The 13090-nt window shown below is 35.0% G+C and overlaps 1 long non-coding RNA gene across 1 annotated transcript in view; it reads left to right on the top strand.

The window, feature by feature from the left end:
* LOC106616379 (uncharacterized) overlaps window positions 1–13090 on the top strand; it is a 384138-nt gene that overhangs the window by 33918 nt on the left and 337130 nt on the right. The gene's annotated exons all lie outside the window — the stretch shown is intronic.

Raw genomic sequence — 13090 nt, forward strand, 5'->3', positions numbered from 1 at the left:
ATATTTTTCTCTGATTTCATATACCGGAGGCGTAACTTTGAATGGTAGTTTGTTTGCAATGTGGTCACTTTTACAGTGATTACATAGCTCGTAACTATTAATAATATTTGAAATTTCTTTGAGGTAGTTGGGATAATAATATTTTTCTTTAAAACATTTTCCTACCTTTTCTATCCCTTGGTGTAGTCCATTTAAATGGATTTCAGTAACAATGGATTTGAATTCGAAATATTCTAAAATGTTTTTTAATTCTTTATTTGTCCTATAAGTTCTATTTCTGCTACTAGTTATCAAGCTTTTATAAATATTTTGGAACTGCAGAAAGTCGTTATCGTTTGGCATGTATATAACGGTTCTCTTTCTTAATAGATATGTTTTAATGATTTCTTTTGTGCATTCTGGCGTTAGTTTTTTGTAAGTTATCAAAACAAGATTATTACTAAAAATTTTTAGCGTTTCACAGCTATTTTCATTTCCCCTTATTAGCTTTACTTGATTTTTAAATAAATTTAACGGCCGTTTTGTTATATGGATATAACTTTCGTTATCTTCCTGTGCCGAATGGGTTGTTGCACAATTTGAGGCGATTTCGTCTTCCTCAGCATTGCATTCCTCTATTTTTATGCGTGATAACGCATCGGCAACGTGATTTTCCCTACCCGGAATGTATTTCACGTCGAAATCATACTTATTGAGGCGTATCTTCCATCTTTGCAGTTTTGCATTTGGTTCCCTCAAGTTATGCAACCATTGAAGTGGTCTATGATCGCTGTTGATAGTAAATTTCCTACCATACAAATATGGTCTGAAGTATTTAGTGGCCCAAACCATAGCTAACAGCTCTTTTTCTGTGGTAGAGTAGTGAAGCTCATGCTCATTCAGAGTGCGACTCGCAAAGCAAATAGGGTGACTTTGTTGGCTTAACACTGCACCCAAGGCGACGTTAGAAGCGTCTGTAGTTAGCGTAAATGGCTTTTCGTAATTTGGGTATACTAATATAGGATCTTCAGTTATCAAAATTTTAATAGTATGAACAGCATTTAAATATTCTTTGTCTTTAGCGTTTACCATATTACCTTTTTTAAACAGTTTGTTAGCGGTTTGGTAATTTTTGCAAAGTTTTTAATGAATTTGCGATAAAAACCCGCCAAACCCAAAAACTGTTTGATCTCTTTTTCCGTTTGAGGTACAGGATAATCTAAAATCGCCTTAATTTTATTCGGGTTGGGCTTTATGCCTGATGGGGTTACTACGTGCCCCAAAAACTCTGTTTCATGTTTTAAAAACTCACACTTGATAAGCTGTACTTTAAGATTAGCATCAGACAGTCTTTGGAAAACTTTATCGAGTGATTCGATATGCTCCTGAAGTGACGTGCTGAACACCACAATATCGTCTAGATACACCATGCAATTTTTACCAATCAACCTTTCCAATACTGTGTTCATCAGCCTTTGGAATGTGGCTGGGGCGTTTTTCAGCCCAAATGGCATACGCAAGAACTCGTAATGCCTTCCTTGCGTAGAAAATGCGGATTTCTTTCTGTCAGCTGGGTCCATCTCGATTTGGTGGAAACCCTGCGCTAAATCCAAAGTGGAGAAGTACATACATTTACCTAGCTTGTCCAAGATTTCATCCATGTTCGGGATCGGGTATCTATCGTCTATCGTTACTGTGTTTAACTTACGAAAGTCGAAAACTATTCTCCATCTCTCTTTCCCTGATTGATCCGGTTTCTTAGGCATAACCCATAGCGGTGCAGAGTACGGAGAATCGCTATGACAAATAATCTTTTGCTCAAGCATTTCCGCTATTTGCCTGTCTACTTCCGCCTTGTGCACTTCCGGATATCGGTAAGACTTTACATAGATAGGGTCTTCGTGCACGGTTTTGATTTTATGTTTTATTTTGTGGGTGAAAAAGTGATCTAAGGGATTATTGTTGTTACAAAATGAATAAAGCTTTCCGCTTAAATTAATATTCATATTTTGCAAATTAATTTTCGAATTCAGTTTCTTAAGTATATCAAAACCCAAAAGTCCTTCGTAACTTTCAGAAAAGTTGTACACATAGAATTTTAAATTATGTTTAGTAAATGCAATTATTTCTTGTACTTTGTCTAGAACAATTTACCCTGTTGCCGTTTTTAGAATAATAGGTTTTACTTTTGTAACTTCATTACTTAATATATATGGTTTAATTAAACTTACCGATGAACCCGTATCTATCAAAAATTTGATTTCTTTATTATTTAGTGTCAATTTAATCGAGGGTAGTTTTCCGAGGCTTCTAATTGAAAATTTGAAGCATCCTGATCCATTGGCTCAGGTTGACCATATCTTCGTAATCTTGATTGATTTGAGCCAACGGGATGAGATACTCGCGTTTGTAATGAACTTGTTTGCAGGGCATTGCCTGGGGTATATGTAATCGAACCATTGAATGAGTGGGTACAATGATTTTGTTGACTGGGTTGGCTAACATTCACCTGTCTGGATTGATTTTGGCCTAAATTAGTATTGCTAGATGGGACTCCCTGTGTATGAAAGTTGTTGTTATTTACAGGTAGACAAAGATGATATTTATCAAATCCACTTTTATTAAGTTTGTTATTATTAGGGTAATGGGGAGCGCGTGGGTTAGTTTTAACATCTCTTTTATATTCATAATCATAAGCATCATTTTCTTTTAAAATTTTAACTGCAGACTTTACGTTAGTGGCTAAGTTTGCATTTATCAACGCAGTTAAATGGTTAGGCAATTCTGTTTTAAGAGTCTTGGTACTTAATTGTTCTAATTCATTTGTCAAAAATGTTTTAGTTGCACTATTTTCATTTTTTAATTTAATACAGTCTTTAATTCTACAAATTGCGTTATTTATTTCTTCACAAAGAATGCGTACGCTACCTTTAAATTTTATATTACTAACTTGTAAAATAAGAGTCGAAATTGGAGTGTGTTCTCCAAACTCATCAACTAAAAGTTCTCTTAGCGTGGACCAATCTGGCGGCTGCTCCCTCCTTATGACGTCTAAAGCTGCCCCTCGTTAAGTTCGTAATATGCAGTTGAAATAAAATGTTCGCTCAGCCGGTTGCGTTGGTGCAACCACAGGCATTATGGAATCAATGCTATCGACATAAAGTGCTAAGTAATTAGCATCACAATCAAAAGGCTGAATTAATTTAATATTTTGCATCACAAGCTTTCTTATTTGTTGTGCTTCGGCCATGTTTGTTGTTTTTGTTTCAGCGTTAATGTCTAATATTCTTAAGTACTCATTTAAATTTTCTAACTCTTTATTTAAGCCCATCTATTTCTCTTTTTATATTGGAAAGTGCGGAGTATTTAAATCTCTCATCGCATCGAATATATGTTTGTTATATGTAACAACACAATGCAAACAAAATTAAATAGTTTTTGTTTCTCACGTTTGTAAATTACAACACAAACAACAATGTAGGTATGCCGACTGCTTAGTGTCGATCAAGGTCGTTTGAAAGTCGACTGAAATTCAAATAGAATAATACCAACACCAAATTCACGAAAATTAAGAAACGGTATTTTTGTTTTGTATTAATATTTTTCTTTCCGCTTATTTTATTTCACGCTGCTTTAACAGCTTAGGTTAGAAAACACTTTTGTTCATTATTATATATGTTTCATATCTCTGATAATTTTTTTTTTTGTTTTAATTCACGTATGAAATCAGTTTTTGTATGTTTTAATATGCAGTTGTTTTAATATTTACTTTTTGTAATTAGAACATTTGTGCATAGGTTCGTTTTAAGGATCTTTTTCACAGATCCTACCGACTGCGCCACTAAAAGAAATAAAACACGAGGTTTAGGTTCAAGTGCTTAAACAATAATAATTTTATTTTTACATCACCCACACTTCGAGCTCCTATCTCTAAGTATGAGAGGCGAAATGTGAGAGAGGCGTTTAGAAGCAGAGTATGTAGTCGACATATATACGTATATAGGTATGTCACTAGTACATGGTACGAGTGTCTGCACATACTCACAGGCATAAATCAATGAACGTGTCGTATATGTAATATTAACTAAATGTCGTGCACGACGCGTAATCTTCTACATACGTGTGCTATTTCACGTGTCTTCAAGACAAATAAGGAAGTTATGGGCAGCTTCATGGTCTCTTACAAGCTCTCTACGGGCTGGATAGAACAATATTTGATTTTGCACAGTACGATTATACATTATGGTCTGATAGTTTCCAGAAATTGTCATTTGCACTGCCCGCGCTGAGTATTTTTCTGCATTTTTTGTTTGTAGCACTGTCTTTAATTACTATGCCAAAAATGAGCGCTATCTGTCAACCAGTTTGTTTGCAGCAGCTGTTGAAATCAGTCGACCTCAGTGTTTTGCGATTTTTACAATGGAAAATATATTGAAGAAACAATTTGTGTTGAATCTATTGTATCGAAAATTCAAGTCTACGACTGGTACAAACCCTGTGAGGTCGATAAACCATCGAAGACATGCCTCGTTTCGGTCGTTCTTCACCGTCTACGACTGACGATAACATCAAAAAAGTGAAAGAACACGTGCTCGAAAATCGTCATTCGAGTGTTAGAGAGATAGCATGAGACGCGTCAACGCTCGGTCTGTTTCAAAAGAGTTGACTTTTTTGCAAAAGGCCCGCACCGAGCTGTAGTTGTGAACGATTTTAAGGCCAAAAATTCGTTCAATACCATGGATCATGGGACTTTTTTTTGTTTCCAAAACTCAAGTTACTACTCCGTGGAACCCGTTTCGACTCTATTTAGGCCGCAATGGCTGAAAAAAAGGTGGCATATGTGTATCGCTTCAGAAGGAACATATTTTAAAGGCGACAAAATAATTATTGATGAAGATTAAAATTTTTTCGTTTTATTAACAATTTCCGGAAACTTTCTGGTCACAGTCTATACATACACTTGTATGCAATGTATTGTTTGTTTATTTGTTGGTTAGTTTTACTGTTGCTGGCGGTTCCATCAATGTGTTTTTGATATATGTGTGTTTTGGTGACATGCTTGTTAGCTAACAAGTGGTATTGAGCTATGACAAATCGATTCTTATTGACTGTTTTCATTGATGCTGTTGCTTCTGTTAAGGTAGATGCACTATTATTGTATAAGTGATTTGAGCGTAGTTGCCTTCTAACATATATCAATATGGGGTATGATTAAGTCACATGCCAATATGTGCGTGCGAAAATGCAAATATTTGTAGATGAATACAATAGCTCAACTGAACATAATGTTAGTGAATTATTGGCCATCGGTATTTGAGCTGCACCAGTTTCCTCGAAATATGTATGTTCATAATTTCGTACTTCGTTACCGATACGTGTTTGTCGTGAATGAGTCCCTTCTTATGCAATACTTCGGTAAACGTGACTGTTTTGTGATTCAACATTTGGACATTTCAAGGTAAGTATATGACAGATAATACAGTTATTTAAATGGGGTTATTGATGTTAGCTAATGGTTTGGCTATAAACTTTTTTAACCTTTCAAATTCATTTGTTAAATTTTGCAAAATATAGTTTGGCTGCAAAGATTCTTTATTCTTCTTTAGTCTGATATCCTGTTCAAAACGTTTTGCAGATTTTATCAAATTCATCGAGCTACTTTTTTCAAATAGATAGTTACTTTTTACTGCAAGCTTTTCTGAACCTCTGATCAATTTTCAGGCAATTTAAAAATTCCTGCAAAGCTTTATCAGCATATTAGAGCTCTTAATAAGGTAGCTCCGTGTTTGGCAATGAAATATCAATGATTCCGCCAGGTTACCTTAAGGAACTAACTCACAAATAAAAGCTTCTTAATATAAACGGAACTTATAGTAAAGTTAAGTAAAAGAGGGTGTTTAAAAATATGGCCGGGGGTACTTTCAATTTTGAGCGCAATTTTATTAGTTCAGACCAATTTACAATTTTAAACTATATACGAACAGTAGCGTGTGTGATAAGGGAATTGAATGTCCCTCAATAAGAAGAAGCGATCTTTGCAATACACAAACCACCACAATCAGCTTATCGTCTTAGACGTGCTCCCTTACACTTTGTAGAATGTTAACCACTTTAACATAACCTAATTTTATGTATTGGTAGACCAGTTTTCATCATTCCAAAAATCGATAATTAGCTATTTTAGGTTCTCACACACATATCTTTTTGTTAAATTGCATAGGAAGGTGAAGGGTTTCCTGTAAAATTTGATTTGACAAGGCGTATAACCACGAACTCACACAACTATTCTCATTCGATTAACACTGTGTTAATGTGGAATTTTCAACAAATTTTGCATAAATTTCTTTTACCAAACTGATATATAGCTGAGGTTATAGGCAATTGCAGTGGTATGTACCCTTGTGGCAGCCATCAAAACCATCGTCGTCCCGTGGCAATAACTCCGCAAAGGGCAAATGCTTCATAAAACCGCTCATATACTTTCATTTCGGTTAGAATGTCGTTTTTGGACTTGTGCAAGAAGTTGGTATTTGCCTTTTTTAGTTGAATTCTGGAGTTTCTATATTTGAAATTGTCTTCGTATTGCCCTTGTCACAAGTAAAATTGAAGTTCAATCGACGTCGAAATTATTGCAAGGAAGAACTAGATGTATTCTTACTTTTAGAAGAGGCGTAACTATTTGTTCACAAATTCTTCGTTCAGTAAGGAATGCTTCATGTAACGTATTGACTCTATCAGTAGCAGTTCCAAAAACAGGGTTCAGTGATGTAATTATTTATAATGTGTGAGTGGTTGATGAGGGGACTGGGAAACTTATTAGTTTGCAGATATCTTCGATCTGTTCAGATCGGACTACTATAGTATATAGCTGGAATACAAACAGACCGAGTAAAGTCAAGTACTATCATAGAAACATGTTATATTTGTGTGGGGTATTATATATATATATATTTTCGGTACAACCGTCGTTTTTTCTTGTATTCTTCTTCGTTGTTCTCTGATTCTATCTTGACACCTTCCAATCATTAATCACTACTAGTTCCTCAATATTAATCATGGCGCTGATAATGAAGGCTCATGGGTTGCATTATTTCGTATTGTGATGGAAATCGCTTTGGTTTCCTGCTAGTAGATGTGTTAGATATTAAGATTGATCAACGAGATGAAAACCACACTTGGTCTTACTTAGATAACATAATTTTCACTTCAAGTTAATTTGTATTTTCGCAACTTAAGAGAAACGGTTACCTTTTAGGCATACAAGCAGCAAAACAACGAAGCAATAAGTATTGCGAGATTTTACCCACAACTTTAACAAATCAAAGACAACTAGAACTAACTAAATGCTCGCACTAAAGATAGGGAAGCGCAAGGCAAAGCATTTGATTTGTGCTTGAAGGAAAGCAAAATGGCAACAGTATTGGAAAAGAGTAAAAATGCTCACAAGCAACGACTGATGGCAGTGCCGTAGACTCTATGAAATAGCAAGTAGAGAACATTTGAAGAAGTTTGTGTGAGGACAAGTGGATACGAGCGATATAAATCAGATACTGTGGATGATGATTCGCTAGGCAGTGAGAAGCGTTCGAAGGTTGTGGCATGAATGTACTTTGTAGAATGCAATCGGCTACCGAATCTCCTCACACCTCTACAGCAGACACACATACATACGTAGTTGAGCTTTGAAGCGGCCTTGTCGGCGTAGCAAAAGCCGCCAATCGCACTAGTAGCGTTTTGTGAAAATATTTACACACTTCAATTGAATGTTGTTTATTTGCGTTGAACCAGAATTTTCAATTCGCTCAAAACACACACGACACAAATCCAAACCTACATATAAAGGGTGATTCATTTCGAAGTTCCCCACATTTTTATAAAAGAAACACAGAAAATTCAAACTTAGTAGGAAATGTTAATTATCATTCAAATGAACATCCTTTGGCTTTTTTCTTTTGAAGATTGTATTTTTCAAATGTTGATCACGGCTATGCCTCAGATGATCTATCCATTTTTCGATGATTTCACCGGCCCACATAGCACACCAAACCGTTGTTTTTTCTGCATGAAATGGTAACTCTTGAATCTCTTCAGGTTGTTCTTCGTCCCAAATGCGGTATTTTGCATTGAGCCAGAAATGGGCCTCATCGCTAAACAAAATTTGGCTCGAAAATGTCAGATCTTCTTGAAACATTTCAAAAACCCATAAAGCGAAGCGATGTCGCTTGGAAAGGTCGAGCGGCTTCAGTTCTTGCACAAGCTGAACTTTGTACGCCTTCAATTTAAGATTTCGACGTAAAATGTGCCAAGTCGTTCAATACGTCAGTATGAGTTGCTGCGCACGGCACCGAATCGACTCTTCATGGTCTTCGTCTACACTCTCAGCTACGGCCGCTATATTTTCTCCAATTCGTACTGGATGTGTATTTGGTCGAATATTATGCAATAATGAATGCTGGGTATAAATATGGGTGATGGGGTTGTGAATAGTACACTCAGTAGGTCATAAGTTGAACGAAGTGCGAGTTGCGGCATCAGATGACTCCACCACTCCCAAGCCAAAAAGTTGTATTTTTTATTATGTATCATACCATATGTATAGGCACCATACATTGTAATACAAGTATGCTATTGCAATACCATAATGAAATTTGATGCCACCGTTGGGTATATACATATATTTGTATATATAATATATATGTAATCACATAAGGAATATTTTTAAATTATGCCGAGTCATCGATGTTGAGAAACGTCTAGTCAGCACAACGACTCCAAGTAAATTAAGCGAAGTATAATTTTATAATAAGTAGAAAAATTATTAATAAACTAGACGGTAAGCCGCACATTACGGTACTTTTCCGTAGTTTTTTTTTAATCAAATAATAAAAAACGTAATTCGAGCGAAACACATTCTTTACTTAGCGTGAATTTTTGCAATAAAGTTGAACAATTTGTAAACATTGCTCAGGTGTAGGTCTTTTAAAAATACAAAAGCAAATGTCGCTCTTATCGGATCTATCTGAGTGCTCACCATTTGGATGGTTTATTGGAAACACTTATAAAAGCTGCAAATGCACTTCAAAAAATAGCCATAAATCACAAATCTCACACTCTCAAGAAGCCTCCAATTTCCCTACCATAACCCCAGGGTATCCATTCTGGCTATACCTGAGCCAGTCGTGGAGTCGCTACCCTTAATAATGCCGATTGAAGGAATAATATTTAAAGGACCTCAACAAGAGGCCACTTGGAGCTATAAGTTGCAAAATTCGACAGCTAATTCGATCGACATCGTTCCGCTACATGATTCAATTGTACTTCAAACTCTTTTAATTATTTATAAAAAAAATATTATCATTTATATTATATTAACTATAATAAGAAAAGAGTTTGAAGTACAATTGAATCGAAATAGAAACATAGTTAAAGCGAAAAATAAAAGAGATCATTATTACCTCGAAATTTTTGATAAGGCTCGGAATCGGGGTAACATATTTCGTTCACAGCAATTTTCCCTTTTAAAATATGTATCAAATTTTAAAAACATTTCTATGTACAAAACATATGGTTTTGCTTCGTGTGTTTGTGCGTGTTTTGAATGAATTAAAAATTCTAGTTCAATGTCAACACACAAAATTCAATTAAAGTGTGTAAATATTTTGACAAAAGTTACCAGTGCAAACGTCGACTAGCAACTGCATATCTTATGTCTGTGCATATGTATATATGGTAAGTGTATGCGGTAGCGTTGTGGGGAGTTTTGGTAGGCGATGGCAATATACATAGTATATTCTTCCTACCGCCTCACAATCTCCGCCCACTGTCTCATTGACAGCGTCTGCTTTGATTTTACCTTCGATGTGCGGCGCCTCCGACCATTTCTCATTGCCTTTTGAATCACCATCAACATTTTCTGTATATCACTCGTCCTCACATAGGCATCTTCAAATTTATTCTACTTGGTATTTCATCGAATCGACTGCACTGCAGTCAGTCATAGCTTTTTAGCCTTATTTTTTCTTCTCCGATGCTGTCGATATTTCGCTTGGGTCCCTCAATTGCAAATTAAAAGATTTGTTTTTACATAGACAGCTTGAATTGCCTTCGATTTGCCACAGTTGTGGACAAAATCGCATAATATTTATCACTTGATATACGCTCTTAAACTAACAGTTGCTATAAAATTGGGAAAATGCAAATTAATTTGAAATTAACATTTGATTGTTTTTGTAATGAGTTCAAGGTCAATGCCTTGCAAAGTCGCCTTATTTAACAACTTTGATAGATGTTTGAATGAGCTCTACACTGAATTTGTAGTAGGTAGTAGGTTAGGGTAGAAAGACAGTGCCAAACGAATGTGAACAGAGCTCTTACCTTCAGTGGAGATCATAGATATTAAATGAAGTACACAAAGAACTGCCTCTATAACCTAAAAATTAGGCATATTGACATTTTTTATATTTAGCTGAAAAAAAATCTACTTTGGATTATATGGGTGCCAAACAGAACGGAACAGAAATTTCGAAACAACTTCTTTTTTCGACAAGCGCGCCAGAAATGCCAAAGTTCAACCGAAATGCGCAAATATCAACTTTTTACTAGACATAGACATTCTAACCAAAATGATAATGAATTTGAGTATTTGTGGAGCATTTCCGTTTAGTCGAGCTAGTACAATGTAACGACGGTAGTTTGAATGGCTGCCACAAGAGTTCTTAAAAACGGGTTACAGCTAACTTTACCTGTGTACCAAAAGATGATTTGAAAAATGTTCTTCTTCTTTTTATTGGTGTGGAACGCATTCAATTAGCAAACAATACTGTGTCTATAACAAAAAGTGGTTGAAATTAATCAACATATGGTTAGGACCGAAAGTACCAGCGGAGAGGAGTCAAGGGTTTTATTTCCTTACTCTATTTTTCATTTACTTTTGAGTAAATAGTTTAGCACTAGAATTTATTGGTTGTCCTATTTTCAAAGTTATTATTGCTTAAAAGCCTATTGGCTGTATTTAAGTAAAATTAGCTGTAGATTTCATATTGATCAGATTAGGAAAGTTTTGAATCGACAGCAGTTTCCTATTTTATAGCTGGGCTTTTGCCTTACAATAAAATCGTTATTTTTCACATGACTCTAATATGTTTCAAATAACTTGTCCCAGCTTGCTTACAATTAATTAAAAAGAATAGGCACTGTAATGAAACTGGGATCCGTTTCGGTACCTCAAAAAGAATAAATGGTTAGACCACTGAACAGAATATTCTTATTTAGCTTCTTCATTCGACGAAAACGCTTTCCACGAAGGAAATATTTTAGGTTTTTGAAGAGGTTAATCTGGCGAATACAGTGGATGCTCAAGCAATTCATTCTTTAACTCGTTGAATTTTGTCATTGTCAAAACACCTTTGTAAGCAGGTGCATTGTCTTGATCAAAAATTACTCCTTGTGCTGCAAAGTTGGTCACTTCTCATAATTTTTTTTTTATCCAGCTGATTCAAAAGGCTGCAATAATATTCACAGGTTATTTTTTTTTGCTCCATGATTTCTGGTGTGGTTGAGGTTTCTGGTCGTCTTTTGCGTGAATCGTTTTAAAGTCTAGTACGACCACGTCTGAATTCACCAGCCCAAACCAGTCCTTATACACTTCTAACAAATGTTTATAAATTTCCTTTGCTCCTTTCCTTTCAAAACATAGAATCTAATCACTGCGCGATATTAAATTTTTTCCATCTACAAAAAAATATGCTGACACGTCAACTTCAAATGGCTTGTAAACAAAAAATTAATTGAAAGAATTACTTGTAGCTTTGCACGTGTTCTCAAGACAGATGTACCAACTTGAAAAAAAAAATTTGGAGCTAGTAGTGCTATTTCTAGGAAAAAACAGAACTTTTTCAACCAACCTGTATATACATATTTATCTATTTGAATATCGGTGCAATGCCCTTAGCAAAGACACCATGAATATGGATAACTCGCTTGAGCTTAGCTTTCGATTATGAAAATATATACAGAAGTGAAGGAGCTGTTTAACTGACTAAGCACCTCCTCCCCGATTTTGATTGAGATTCCAACCAATGCTGTTTAAATTTAAAATGGTGTTGCCACATATTACATTTTTCTCTTTAAATAACTTGAATAATAAACGAAGTATTTAACCCGTTAGAAATTATTATAAATTCTTGCACCACAAAATCATGGAATATTTAAAACCGTTGATAATGTTTTTATTTTTTAAGCTTATTCTATTTTTGCTTATCGTAAAATGTTATCGATTATAAATAGGTTAAGTAATTGCATGTATATACGTAGTGAGTTACGCATACTAAATTGAACCGCTTGGAAAGTTTTCATACGCATTTGCTAAGCATAATCGAACTCTGAGGTAGGACATTAACATGCCTCGTCTTTTAAGAGATCCAGATAGTTGATGAAAGATTTAAAATCGGCTTGACGAATTTGAATGTCATGTACACAGTGAGAGTAAATTTTCTGTAATGGCTTCCGAAAGGAAACTCAGTTAATCGGTAAATTATATCCTTAGTTTACTGAAGCTGTTTCCAAATTTATGCTTGCTGTTCTCTTTTCCAAGTTGAAACTAAGACCTATTATGTTCGGCTTAAGAAGAAGTTTCGTACTTCGGATTAGAGAGAAATAAAGTGATTACGACACATTTATTTCCACAGTCCGGTCCGATGAAATTTACATGCTCAGCTCTTGTTCATCATACACTTTATACAAACTTGAGTATATCGAACTCCGAAAAGGTTTTTATATAGTCGCGAGTAATGATTGGAATCGCGTATATGAAGAATTGCCCACGTAATTGGTTATACACTCTAAAAATATTTGACTTTGACGCTGATTATGTAAATTGATATATTAAGATGAATTGATAGAGAAGCTCAACGAAATCAAACTTACGACTTTAGTTCGCCAATAAATTTGTCTTAAATTAGTCGCAAACAAACTTCGTTCCACCCATGGCCTTTGAAAAAATGTTAACACTCAATAACGAAACAATCTTATTTGGGAATACTTTGTAGCTAAATATGAACACAAATCCAAAAAAAGTTTAATATTTCTCCGAACCACAATAGGTAAATCCAAA

This window comes from Bactrocera oleae, chromosome 3 (genome assembly GCF_042242935.1).
Source record: "Bactrocera oleae isolate idBacOlea1 chromosome 3, idBacOlea1, whole genome shotgun sequence".
Classification (NCBI taxonomy): Eukaryota; Metazoa; Arthropoda; class Insecta; order Diptera; family Tephritidae; genus Bactrocera; species Bactrocera oleae.